We start from the raw sequence: 14499 nt of genomic DNA, 5'->3' as shown, positions 1-14499 counted from the left end.
TTCCTGCCAATTGTTCCCTTATGCTCTCCCTGAAACTCTGTACAACCTCTGGTTCTTTCAGTTTATCCAGGTCCCATCTCCTTACATTCACACCTTTATTGCAGTTTCTTCAGTTATAATCTACAGTTCATAACCAATAGATTGTGGTCAGAGTCCACATCTGCCGCTGGAAATGTCTTACAATTTATAACCTGGTTCCTAAATCTCTGTCTTACCATTATATAATCTATCTGATACCTCCTAGTATCTCCAGGATTCTTCCATGTAACAACCTTCTTTTATGATTCTTGAACCAAGTGTTAGCTATGATTAAGTTATGCTCTATGCAAAATTCTACCGGATGGCTTCCTCTTTCATTTCTTACCCCTAATCCATATTCACCTACTATGTTTCCTTCTCTCTCTTTTCCTACTCTTGAATTCCAGTCACCTGTGACTATTAAATTTTTGTCTCCCTTCAACACCTGCATACAATATTAAGATACAATATGTAAAAGGTTCCGAAAATATTGTACCTGATGCTTTATCGAGACTACCCATAGGAATGGAAGAACTTAAACGTACGGAAGGGTCCAGCGTTATTTTTGCCATTAATTTTATATCAGCAGAATATCCGAACATCATGGTAAAGAAATTGGCTCAAAGAATAACAGGGAATATCACTCATGATCCTTATTTCACAGAAATATTTTCTATCAGGATCCAGAACTCGTTACCTCCTAATCAATTAGGAAAATGGATCATAACTTGTTTTGGAGAGACATCATAACATCACAGCATTGGCGCTTATGTATCCCGAAGGTGATGGAAGACGAACTTGTGTGGTATGTTCACACAGGATATAAACACTTCGGAATCAAAAAATGTATATCCCATATGAAAAAAATTTATTATTTCAAGAAACAAGGTCATGAAATAGCATCTTTGATTAGAACCTGTGTAACTTGCCAGAAAGTAAAAGAGAATAATACTCACATGAAATACAAATGTAACCTATTATTCCTAAGTCATTACATGACCACACAGAGATGGTTTTTGTTGGACCAATTCCACAAGGAAAAGGAGGAGTATCATATTATTTGGTTATCATAGAATGCTGGTCAAAATATATTAAATTAAATCCTATTAAAAGAGCAAATACGCAGATGGTTATACACTGTTTACAACAATACTTTCTAGAAGTAGGTAAATCAAAATGGTTTCTTACGGATAACGGACCACAATTTGTGAGTAACGAATTTAGAAAATTACTAGCATGGGAAAGTATTCGACAAGTGTTAATATCCAATTATAACCCGTCATCAAATCCATGTGAATGAGTAATGAAGGAAATTGGAAAATTGTGTCGTAATTACTGCCATGAGAAACATACTTTGTGGGCAACGAAAATTAAGGACTTTGAACTTATCCTAAATGAATTACCCCATTTATCAACTGCATTGACACCTTTAGAAGTTATAGGCAAATCTTTTATAGAAGAACCTCTAATTAAGTGTTTTAATTGGCCTGAACAACCTATTGTGAATTACAAAGCAAATCAGGAAATAGTTTCTAAGAATTTAATTGAAAAGGTGCTACAAAGAGTAAGTAAGTAAGCACAATGAGCAGGCTGTGGAACCTCAGTACCAAGTCGATGACCTGGTTATTATAAAACAACATCTTCACAGCTCAGCTCTGAAGAAAGAGACGTGTAAATTTTTCCAAAAATATGAGGGACTGTACTGGGTACAAACGGTCATCCAGCCTAAGATGTTATTTTTAGTAGATCCCACTACTGGATTAGAGAAGGGGAAATGCAATATGAAGGATGTAAAATTGTGTACTGCACAGAGATGTTAACAATCTGAGTTAACAGGTGGAGTAACGGAGCAACGGATCCCGAGTTGTTTTCAGTGTTTTTTGCAAATAGTTTCCTACACCGAATTTCTTTAAAATCTTAAACTACCCTGTCATCTATCCATCAGGATATTAATGTCCAGAGTTGACGGGTGGAGTAACAACTGTCAGATCCCGAGTTGTTTTCGGTGTTTTATCCAGAATAGTTTTCCTGCACCAAATGCCTTTAAAATCTATAACTATCCTGAAATCTTACTGCTTCGAAAACTGGATATAACTGTAAAATAGAGAACAACTTAAGCGAATCACAGAAAAAGTGATATCTACATGAAATAAACTGAATTGGCTATTATATTTGTGGAAAATATTATATGATGTGGCTAGTTGAACAACTGTTATACTCCACTGTATATATTTTCTATTTTGTATAGAGTATTTTATACATTTTATGAGATGTGATACTGATGTGAGGGTTTGTATAAATTTCGAAAGGAGTGGGTATTGTAGCTAAAAGCATGATTTACAAGAACAAACAAATCATGACTAACACAAAACACACATCACATCTTTCAAATAGTCCTCACAAACAAGTGTGCCTGATAATTCATATTTGTCATTTCCATAGGGTTGCTAGGATTTCTTTCGGGGACCTCAAAGGGTGAAATTGGGACAAGTCCATTCTGTAGGGGACGATTTAACACCAGGTCTCCTCTGGCGTCTCACCCAAGTACCTGAGGGGTAGGGGTCCTAGGAAAGGGGGGGTTGGAAGGGTTTCCTGTCTTTGGGGCTATCTTCTGTTTCTTCTTCGATCGTAGCATCCACATCTATTTTTTTCTTTTCTTACTTCTCATTTGAGGACCTGTCTATTTTTTCCCCTTTTTCATATTCACAAACTTCTATCGCTGAAGTCCTTCCTTATTTCCATGTTTACTAGAAACCTAAATATTATCTTTAGATAAGAAGGCCGAAAAGTCAGACTCCATGAACACACATCCATATATACACAAATATACACTTATACACAAACATTAAATTACGTAAGACAAAGCCTGTCACAATGTGAGAACTGCCAGCTGTTGTAGGGGAAAATGTGTGTACATATGGAGGAAGCTATGACGGTTCTACATCGAGTGTACATAAGAAGGAGTGCACATGAGATTAGATTAGATTAATTATTCATTCCATAGACCCACAAAAGAGGGGATCCTCCTGGGTGTGGAACATGTCAGATAAACACATTACAAAACTGAAATTAGAAAAACTTGAGTTTCATTAATTTTAATGATCCTCAGTCAATAAACAGTAAAATGCAATAAACAGTAAAATGATGTACATGAATTAAAATTAAACTTCTACTATTTACAGGGTTAATGCTTACATCTGCTTTCATTAAATCCATCATTCACACAGTTAGTTACTTGGCTATTACAACCAAGTATTGTCAAAAATTAAAGTAAATTATTCATTTCAATGATTCTCAGTTAAGAACAGTCATATTATGTACAAGATTTAAAATTAAACTTCCACTATTTACAGATTTAAGACTTATATTTGCTTTCCATACGTCCATCATTCACACAGTAGGTAGTTACTTGGCTGTTACAACCAAGTATTGTCAAAAATTAAAGTATAATAAAACAAAGAACAGTGGCAGTTCTAAATAGAGATTGGAATAGGTACAATGAACTCATGCACAAAGAGAGACAAAAGCATATAAGTTTATGGAACGAAAATACTACATAATGAACAACTATAAAGTAGTAATGAGTAATGGATAAATAAGAAAGAGGCGTGAGCAAAGAAAGAAAACGAAAGCATGAGAGGAATTAGTCATGTTGATCATTAAGAAATGTCAGTGTAATAAATACTCTAATGAATTGAACGATAGCGGGACGAAAATAGTATATGTAGATAAAATATCTATTGAAAATATAGAAGATGATAAGTAGAGGACGACTCTAGGGAGTAAATGATATATTAAAGAATGAATGCGAAGTTTAAGATAGATTTATATTTTTACTAGAGGATACTTAATTATGGTATACATAGAAACGTATACTAGGGTAATGAACCACAAGGCCTACTCAGAAAGGATAAGGGGAGGTGTACCCAGCATTCACTAAGTATAAAGGGCAGGCATACATACATGGAGATAGGACGATCTGTGGTCTAAAAAATAGGGATTTTTGTAAGGGGCGTACCTACTAGAGTGAAAAGAGGAAGTGCTCTCATAAGCTCAACCCACAAGCAAGGAACAGGTGCTGATAAGTCACAAATTTTATAGGGATTATTTTACGAAGTGTGAATTCTATGAATGACCAGCATTATTATGTTTTGTGGAAATACGAGGGTGGTTCAGAAAGTAACCTCCGATTGGTCACAGTGCGGGTTGTGGGGGGAGTAGCGACGCCATCTGTGCGTTCACACACTCAACAGGTCAGTCGGCATCAAGCCGTGGTCGAGTGAACGTCGTACCTGTGCTAGTTTAGTTTTTGTGGCAGTTTGAAATGTGTGCTGCAATAGAAAACCCTGCCAAATGTGAAGTGCGTGCTGTCATAAGGTTTTTTACAGCCAAAGGATATTCTGCAGCAGCTATTCATCGTGAGCTTTGTGCCGTGTATGGACCAAGAGTTATGAGTGAAGGAGTTGTCCGAGAATGGGTACGTTTATTTAAAAGTGGACGAGAAAACGTTCATGATGAAGAGAGGAGTGGTAGACCATCATTGGTGACTGACGAACTCGTTCAGACAGTTGATGCAAAAGTTCGTGAAAATCGACGTTTCTCAATGTCGGAGTTGTCTACTGGTTTTCCACAGATTTCTAAGACTCTCTTGTACGAGATAGTGACAGCAAGATTGGGTTACCGTAAGTTCTGTGCACGATGGGTGCCCAAAATTCTTACCGACCACCACAAAACTCAAAGAATGGCCTCTGCATTAGACTTTCTGTTACGTTATGAGGACGAAGGAGAACCATTGTTAAACAGAATCGTGACCGGTGATGAAACCTGGATTAAGTACATGAACCCTGAGACAAAAGAACAATCAAAGATGTGGGCACATTCAAATTCGCCTACCAAACCAAGAAAAGCCTCGCAAGATTTTTCTGCCAGAAAACTGATGGCAACGGTGTTTTGGGATGCCAAAGGGGTGTTGTTGGTTGAATTCATGGAACGTGGTACGACCATTAATCAAGACGTGTACTGTGAACCAATAAAAAAGTTACGACGGGCTATACAGAACAAACGCCGTGGTATGCTGACTTCCGGTATCGTTTTTTTGCACGATAACGCCCGTCCTCACTCTGCTCGCAGAACAACGGCCCTTCTTGAGTCCTTCAAGTGGGACGTTATCAACCATCCACCTTACAGCCCAGACCTGGTGCCAAGTGATTATCACCTCTTCATGCATTTGAAGAAATGGCTCAGGTCACAGCGGTTTGATGACGACGAAGAGCTCAAAGATGTGGTCACAGGCTGGCTCCAGGAACAAGCGGGTGATTTTTATGCAGAAGGAATTTCAAAGCTTGTGAAGAGATACGAGAACTGCCTCAATCGCTATGGAGACTATGTAGAAAAATAGTGCAAAGATGTAGTTGTAAGATGTATATATTAAAATATTTTTATTTAACTTGGTGTATTTTTTTAAATCAACCGGAGGTTACTTTCTGAACGGCCCTCGTAAATGAGTGTCAAAAGAACACTTTCATTTCGTCCAGAGTTCCTTCAAGCTACAAATAATGAAAATAGTACATAATAGGAAAAAGGTAGTACAAAAGATAAGAATAGAAAATAGATTACACATGTGTCATAAACCTGAAGTTTATGATTGAAAAAGAAAGGAAATAAAGAAAAGAAAGAGAGTCCTCACAATTCCTAAATATTAGTAAAGCAGACTAAAACCACGAGTAAATTCTCATGTCTTAATAACAAAGTAAAATAAGAAAAGAGTAGAAAAACAATAAGCAAAATATTGTTCAAGAGAGGACAGAGAATTGTTATTGAAAGGAAAGATGTGTATATAAACATATGTGAGAAATGTAGACTGTTAAGATATGAAATGTTATTATGAGTGATATTATTTGCATAATGATTATGTGTAAAGTAAATTCTAGAACCACTCAGCCTTCTGCCGTCTAAAACACACAGTATTCTGGATAAGAGTGTGGGATGGCAGAATCGTACTGATGGCGCGTCACATGTTTGTATGTGCAGGTTTAAAATCAGTCACGGGAATAAAGTAGATGCGGCAGACGAACGGCATCAACAAGTACCTGTCGGGCAATCTGTAGATGTTTTAGTGAGTGTGTAAGGAGGAACCACTGCGTTTATATGCAGCTCGGTGCTTATTGTGTCATTGACTATTGTTATTAAAACAAATACAGTTGAAAAGAACTCTTGACGTAAACTTGCTATAGGCAAGACTTATTTTTTGATTCATGTTAAGATAAGTTATGATATCTAAGCCAACTTTCTTTCTTTTAACTCAATTTTTCCACTGCTTGTCGTCTTGCGGTAGCATTCTCGCTTTGCAAGCATGGGGCGACGAGTTTGATTCCCAGCGGGGTCAGGAATTTTCACCTGCTTCGAGATGACTGGGTGTTGTGTCGTCTTCATCTTCATCATTCATCCCCATTACGGTTGGAGGAAGGCAATGACAAACCATCTCCGCTATGACCTTGCCTAGTACAGTGGTGCGGGTCTCCCACACCATCCCCTATGCTCTGTCAAGGAGTATGGGACTTCATCATCATCATCATCATCATCACTTTGTTTCTGGTGTTCGACTGTATGAGAGACTTACAGGAATTTACACATTTGTGTGGAAAGTGAGAGTTTTCTTGTGTATGGAGGGCAAATACATCATTAACTGACAAAATGTAAAATTAATGTCTACTTATTTCATAAGTAGAAAGAGTCTAAAAATTCATAAGTAGAAAGAGTCTAAAAATTCCTATACCTAATGGTATTTGACGGAGAAGAAGTCAAGAGGGTTTCCAGCAGCCAGCTTGCCAGTAAAGAAGAGTGGCTGCAAGTTCCAAGTAAGTCACCTCGTAAAGAAGTGGAAGGTGAGTCAGGGAAATAAACCGATATAACCAAGATTCACACTCATACTTTAAGTCGTTAGAACGTCTCGCTGAGATACAGAACAAGTCAGTTTTACAATTATGTAATTCCTTCTCACCAGAAAATGGTGACATTTTTTAACTTTTTTGAGTAGCTAACTGTATATCTTGCAAAAGACTTAATTGACACACACCACTCCATGAGAGTGACGTGTATCCCTGATTATAGTAACAAATGATACTTGCAGCAAAAGTAATTTATTTAGTAAGAAAATTATAATGTGAAATGATGTCTAATATACTCTTAAACAGCCAGATACAGTGGTCTGGTTTTATTTTTTTGAATATGTGGGAAGCCATCTTGAGAGTCAACATACATCTTCAGCACAAGACAGGATTTGCAGCAACGTAGCGTGAGGAAATACATGCTTGGCTGTGGAAATAAGAATTCAAAAGATCACCTTCCTGTTCTGGAGGTGCAAAGACCTCCCCAGAGCAACAATATGGACTGTACTGAGATGCTGTAAAGGAGGCTACAGGAACTTTTGAAAAAGAAATAGATCTCATATTCAGAAGCATTGCCATAATGTATGAGTTATCAATATATTTATATTATGAGAAGGAAATTTGCTACTCACCATATAGCAGAGATGCACACACAGACACACACACACACACACACACACACACACAAACACACACACACACACACACACACACACACCAGGCACCTGAAACTGTATTTTAAAGTACTAATTACAGATGATTATGTCAGAAGTATACGGTCAAATTACTGTTATACATTCCTAAGAGCAATGGCTAAATCACACTTATAGCACCCAGCTGCAGGACACTGTAATATAGCAGACCAGGACAACCTATAATGAAGTAACCATTTATGCAGTTATGATATTACATGATCCACATTTTGTTTTGTTCACAAATATGAAAGTAATTGCATGTTGATTATTGTAGTGTAACATATCGCTTTGGTAAAGAGATGTGGTGCACAGCATCTATAGTACTTGTACTGATGAATGATGGGCAATGCGATAAAATATTTTTTAGTTTTAATAGTTACTTTAAACTTTTATATTGTTTTGGAGTTTTATTTGATTTGTGCATGTAATCTGATCTGGATGGATGCAGCATTTCTGCAAAGTGGATTGATGAGACTGCTTCAGCATGCTTTGTGGTACCTATTGGTAGGGGGGTTTACTCCATGCAGACCATTCCCAGCTCAGAGATGTACCATACAATAATGAGTACTGTTACATTCAGTGTTACATCAAAGTAAAAGAGGAAGCTGAACTGTATTTAGAATCTTAGAGATCTGTTGCTCATGTCAAATGGATGCATGTAGTACTGTAAGGTATGTATTATTACAAATTATTATGATGTTTTTCCTGGTTGTAAAGAAGACCTAATATATGTTTCCAAAGAACTGGTTTAGCTCATTTAATAGAGCTGCAGAACTGAGAAAAACTTTTCAGGTATCAGTGCAGAAGAGGAAGCAGAGGCAAAGAAGTCAGCAATGGCTAAGAATGACACATGGTTATTCTGATCACTGAAGCAACAGGTGGAAGGTCAGAATTAATAATTAACAGCAATCATATGTTTTTATTCCATCACATGCACATTTCACATAAGAGTTGATGTCATTACTTGTAAGGGGAACTAAATTGAAGGTAATTCATGTAAACGTTTTACTGAATATATAAAAACTAAATATGATTGCAATTAGTCCAGTCAGATACCAGATATACCTTGCATAAGGTGGGGTAGAAGAGTTTATTTTTTCAATACGTTTATATGGTTGGAAAGATTAGAAAACCGAGTTTTGCCAACAAAATTTCGCTTGGGAAAACTTTCTGCAGTCAAAAAACTTGGAAAATTTCGTCCTTTTTTCAGTTTCTTCAAAATATCTCAGTTTTCTTGCTCCTATTGTGTTAACAACTATTTTCTTTTTTAAAGAGCACAAAATTCTCTAAAAATTTGGTTCTTGCCATTTTTTTCTACTCCCAATATCTAAGGCGCTACAGCGCCTCAAAAAATACCAAATTTTCAAATTTTGAGCATAGTGGCAAGATACCTTATTTTTGAACACTATTTTTTCACTTTCTGTTTGTTTAGTATAAATACATTATACATCATGTTATATGTTGGAATTTACCACCTCACTTTCAGGTATTCAATTTCTCTGTATGCAACATGAGGATTGCTGGGCACCCAACTATTGTGATTCTTACATCACTACCTGAAGTTAACTATGGGCCACCTCAGCCCTGGTATTTGTAAAACTATAAATATAAAAATACATCATTAAGAGAGATACACACATGCACACAAAATAATTTGTCTCAGGAAACTGAACTATTATTAGCAACAGCAGGAGAACAGGTTACTATCGCATTGTATAGTGGAGGTGTCAGCAGTTCCCACACACTAGACCATTTGTGGTACCAGCTATTCGCCAAGTCTGCCACAAAAAACAAACTGAATCTTGCACCTAGGCAACCTAATTACGTAGGTAATTATTCTTGTGGATAAAAGCCACACAACTGACATTAAAAATAAGTAGCTTTATTACAATTAAAATGCATTGTCAGTTACTAAAAAATGTTGACAGTTCTGTGTGTGTAATACTTGCAATTTCACACTTTAGCGCACTTGAGGCAGATATGAGCATCACTTCCAACGTTTTGATGGGCCAGGTTCCTCAGTGTCACCAGAAACACCTTGAGTTACGGATTCAGGGTCTGTACATAGAGTTGGTCCCAGACTGACCTCTTCTTTAAACAGCGAGTCAGCCTCAGCAAGTTCGTTGATTTCGTCAGCGGTTTCCTCAACATCCTCCATAACATCTTCTTCACTGTCTTCATGTAAAAATTTTGGCTCTTTTTCTTGACCCCAATACATTTCTTGCAAATTGGAGAACATTTCAAACCCGCTTTTCTGCAGGAGCACGCTCCGCCACAGTTCAGCTTGCATGAGCATGAAACAATGTGAAGAAGTGCTTGAGGTTCTGGATCTTGGCTCATTATAACGGGTATTGGACCGTGGTCACTGTGAATCCAGCCCCATTTCTCAGGAGGTTTCCAGTTTTCCATCCAACTTGGGACTTCTTGGTAAGTTCGCAATGAATGATGTTGTGCAGCATCTTGTGTAGGTGGCAACCGTGCAAGATTCAGTTTGCTTTTTGTGGCAGACTTGGCGAATAGCTGGTACCGCAAATGGTCTAGTGTGTGGGAACTGCTGACACCTCCACTATACAATGCGATAGTAACCTGTTCTCCTGCTGTTATTATTTCTTCACGGGTAGCATGTGGTTTATTGAACGTGCAAAGCGCTGAGGTTAGGTGTTCATTTTTCACAAAAATATTGCAGCACTTAATTTTTCCTTGACCACAAAAAACGGATGTTGTATCACATCCGCTAAAGGAATTAGTGAACAGGATATATTCACTGCCAAACTTGTAAGATGCAGTGGAAAACCACTTGTCTTCTGCATTTCCTCTTCCTGGCTTAAAGAAAAATAAGTTTTCAATGCCTTGCCCCAAACCGGTCATGAGCACAAGCAGGTCAACATCTTCTCCTACAATGACAACAATTCCAAAACCTTTGGTTCTTGAAATGGCAGATGTTACAATCATAACGTCAGCATCTTCTTGTGCCTGGTGCACTTCAATGCTCCACCCAGAAATTCCTTTTTAAGAAGTGTGATCAAACACATCTTGTTTCGTTCGTTGTACAAGAACTTGTCCTGGGGGACTTGGTTCACCATCTCTGATTCAACCACAATTCCAACCGAAGAATCCTTTTTGGACCTACAAATCTTCTCAACACTCTCTGTGCTACATTTGTCTCCCTAACATGGATACCCATCAAATACAATAGCAAATTGAGATCCAAAATGATGTTGCAGGTAAGAAACATAGCTTTGGGCTACTGACTTGAAGCAAACATTTCGTGTCCAAGTCACTTTGTGGATAAGGTACCCTCTATCAATGACAAAAAATTTACTCGGCCCACCTGACTTCACATCTTCCACTGGAACGAAGGCATTGTAGAATGAAGATTTTGTTCCGTTTCGCATGCCTTTTTCTGAGAATAGGGACATTGTGTAAGGAGCAAGTTCATATTTCAGAAATGCTTTTAACTCTTCTTCACTTTGTTTCATTAAACAAATCCTTTGGAAAAGAGTTAAAGGATCAACAGGAGTAATTTTGGTGCTCCCAGCTTTAACAGAATTGAATGCAGAAAGGAGAGTCACAACTTTATCTTTTCTACGGAACTTTACATCGTGGAAATTGTCACCAATTATTCTTTCCATGCCTTTTTCCCCCTCTTCATGACACATATGACAATTAACATCCTGCGTTCCAACACCACTGCTGGTAGACATTATAAAATCACTTTCAGGGAAAGGATAGTGCATTGAAAATCAATCACGCAGCTTACGCAAGTCCATGCCATCTCGTTCGATGTGACAACTTCTTGCATCTACATGCTGTTCTGATGGTTCTGCGCTCACTTCGCAATACGACTCAATTTATTCACAAATGTTCTGCATGTGAATCATACCCAATGTCCATCTGGTTAATACACTATTCGTAATTTCTCGGCCAGAAGTAAGTCCTCCAGAACTCTTCATGGTTCTCATCAATGTTTGTTCTATAGTCATGTCAGAAGGAACCCCTGACCAATACTTTTATGATCGCCGGATTGTAAAATGTCTTTCGTTGTGAACTTCTCATATTCTGATAAATCCATTTTTTCCTCGAGTCTCAACATATACTGTAAGTAGAGGTAGCAACTTTTAGTGTACATAAAATGTCCAGCTGAACGGAAGTAGGGAAGCATTTTTCGCACGCTTTCAAGATGAAGTTTCCAATTGCCTGATCGATCCGCTTCAATAAATTGTTTCATGAGAGTGACCATCTTGTAGTACTGAACCCACAATTTTGCTGTGGGTCCCTTACTTTCAATCGTTTTCAGGGCAGTTACAAATTTTTTTATGATTTGTTCCCTGAAAACACTGGTATCCTGGCCAACTGACAGTTCTGACTCACCACAAGGAGAAGACAAGTCATTCAATGTCCCACGTTCATCTTCTGTTAGCTCAATGTGATCCCACACTTGACAGGCCAAAGCAAGGTGATACAATAAATGCGCTTGCACAGCCCTGGAATATGCATGTCCTGACAAAATCTTTTCAACGCTGTTTTCAGCGAATATTACACCAAGTATGCCCTTTAATCAACTTCCACCCATGATCATACCGATACATCCCATGAACGACATAAGGAAATGGAAACCTCCAAGTCGGACCTCCACATTATGAAATTCAGGAAGGTCAATCTCCACAATATCCCTTGCCTCCCAATACAGAGGCTGATCAAATATGACGAAGCATGTTGTCTGATTATGTCTTTTACATGCATCTCTAGCTATCATCAGAGCAGTATGTATGGTGTCATAATTGGTTGGTGATGAATTAAGAAATGGAAGACACTTTATTTCAGAACGTTCATATTCTTTGCCTGCTGTCAAGCGTTCCATGTATCCATTCCATCCTGAAACAACTGCATTCTGAGACCATTTACAATACAACCACGTAATTTCCGCTGTTGAGATGACGATCTCACCTTTTGCAGGAGCAATTATGTCCAAATCTTCAATTTATATAGCCTTCAGTCCTCCAACTTGTGTTCTGTGGAATGTCTGTATGTCATTTTTTTCCAGCTTCACTAACAAGTTGAGCTGAGGGAGGTTGATTAAACTTTTTAATATTTTTCTCAGGAAGCAATGCATCATGAGGAGTAACACACATTATACCTCCCATTGCATGAAAAGTACCAGTTCCATCTAGGGTGTTTACATTGAAATCTGCATATCAAACACAAATTGGCAAAATGCGTCACTTCGTTGCCTTTCGTTGTCAAGCTGAAGAATTGAAGACACTTCCAATAGGGCAGCTCCAGTATAAGATTGCAAAGCCAGGGGAAGACAAAACCTGGATGAGATGTTTTGAGCCAAACTTCTGGTACAAGTATGCACTAATAGCAGTCATAAGTGATGAAATAAATGAACGTGGTCTCGCATCACTTATGAGTGCATGAGCAAGAGAAACACATATTTTCCCCATTTTCTGGGAGACCGCTTATGTTTCAAAATTGTAATTTCAAAGAGCAATCTTACAGATTCTGGTATTACAGACTCATCACATAAAAAATTATCAGAGGGAGGGTACTGTTTTACGTCGTACACTACTGATCTTAAATCGTCTAATATGATATTTGCAGCTGCTTTGCAATTCGTAGTCTTTCTTGCTGAGGATCTGAATTTCTTTTGATGTACCAGTTTTCACTGAGTAGTTGGTGCCTAACATTCTTGAAACATACGACTGCTGGCTTTGAAGCTGTTTCAGCTATCACCACATCGTCACCATATTTCTGGAAAAGGCGAGCCTTGAAAGTTCGAATATCAGGACGAGGTGATGCGGGTATTTGCTCTAACAGATCGTCCATAGAAAACTGACATTCTTCCGTATTGATTTCCAGGTAGGCAAATATAGCCTCCATGCCTTCATCTACTTATGTTGCAGGTTGGTAACCTCGTTACTGTCCAGTAGCTGAAACACGGTGAAAGAACTTTCTGTAGCAAAATCTGTGGTACCACCCATCTGCAGCAATCAAATCATTTACATTTTGAATCCGCTCTATCACTTGTTGACCAAATTCATCACCACGTTGTTTAGCCTGTTCTCATACTGTCGACTGCACTTCCAATTTCATTACTTTGTAAACAAAATTTCGTTTGGCATATGTCATTCTTAACTGCTTGGTTAAAAAGTCATCAGAATTCCCTATTGCACATAAGAAGCATTTCTCTTTGAAATTGAACTGACCTTTTTCCTGTGACCGACGTATCACGCCTGTTGGTTCCTGAGGATGTCGGAGGCTAGCTGCTATCATTCTCTCATTAATGTACTTCTTGTAGCATGCTTCATGCACCATCACTTCACTGAGCGTTTTCAAAAAACGGGTGTGAGCAGACTCCCTGCATTTAGCACTACAATCGTTAAGTGTGCTCAGTCCTTTCTTTTTCACATTGCGTCCACCACTCACCACAGTTTTTTCACAAATGAAACACAATTCATGTCACACATACTCATTTTCAGCACCACAACATATACTGAATTGAAGAGACTCCAAACTGTAGGACCTCCATTGTTGTGTGCTAATAGCTGTCAGCGCACTGTGAACAATCACCAGAGATAATTGCCTTCCACCCGCCAAAGAATAAATAAGCTTTTGTCTGCTAAAGAACAATTCCTGCATACTTTTTCTTATAACTGATCATTAACGTCAATCAACTGTAGAAAATGTACGGCACCCGCATGCAATCGTATTACATATTGTAATACAAATAAACTTCACGCAATCCGACGTGAATGTGTTCGTAGTTACTGAATATGATGCTGTTTGTCCTGGCCCTGCAGCAGAGTGAGATGGTAAATTCCAGTGAATAACATGATGAGTAATATGTTTATACTACACAAATAGAAACTGAAATAAGTGTTCAAAAATTACGTAAT

The sequence above is a fragment of the Schistocerca serialis genome, chromosome 7, assembly GCF_023864345.2.
Source record: "Schistocerca serialis cubense isolate TAMUIC-IGC-003099 chromosome 7, iqSchSeri2.2, whole genome shotgun sequence".
Lineage (NCBI taxonomy): Eukaryota > Metazoa > Arthropoda > Insecta > Orthoptera > Acrididae > Schistocerca > Schistocerca serialis.
The sequence above is the reverse complement of the archived record's forward strand: the minus strand, read 5'-3'. Positions refer to the sequence as shown.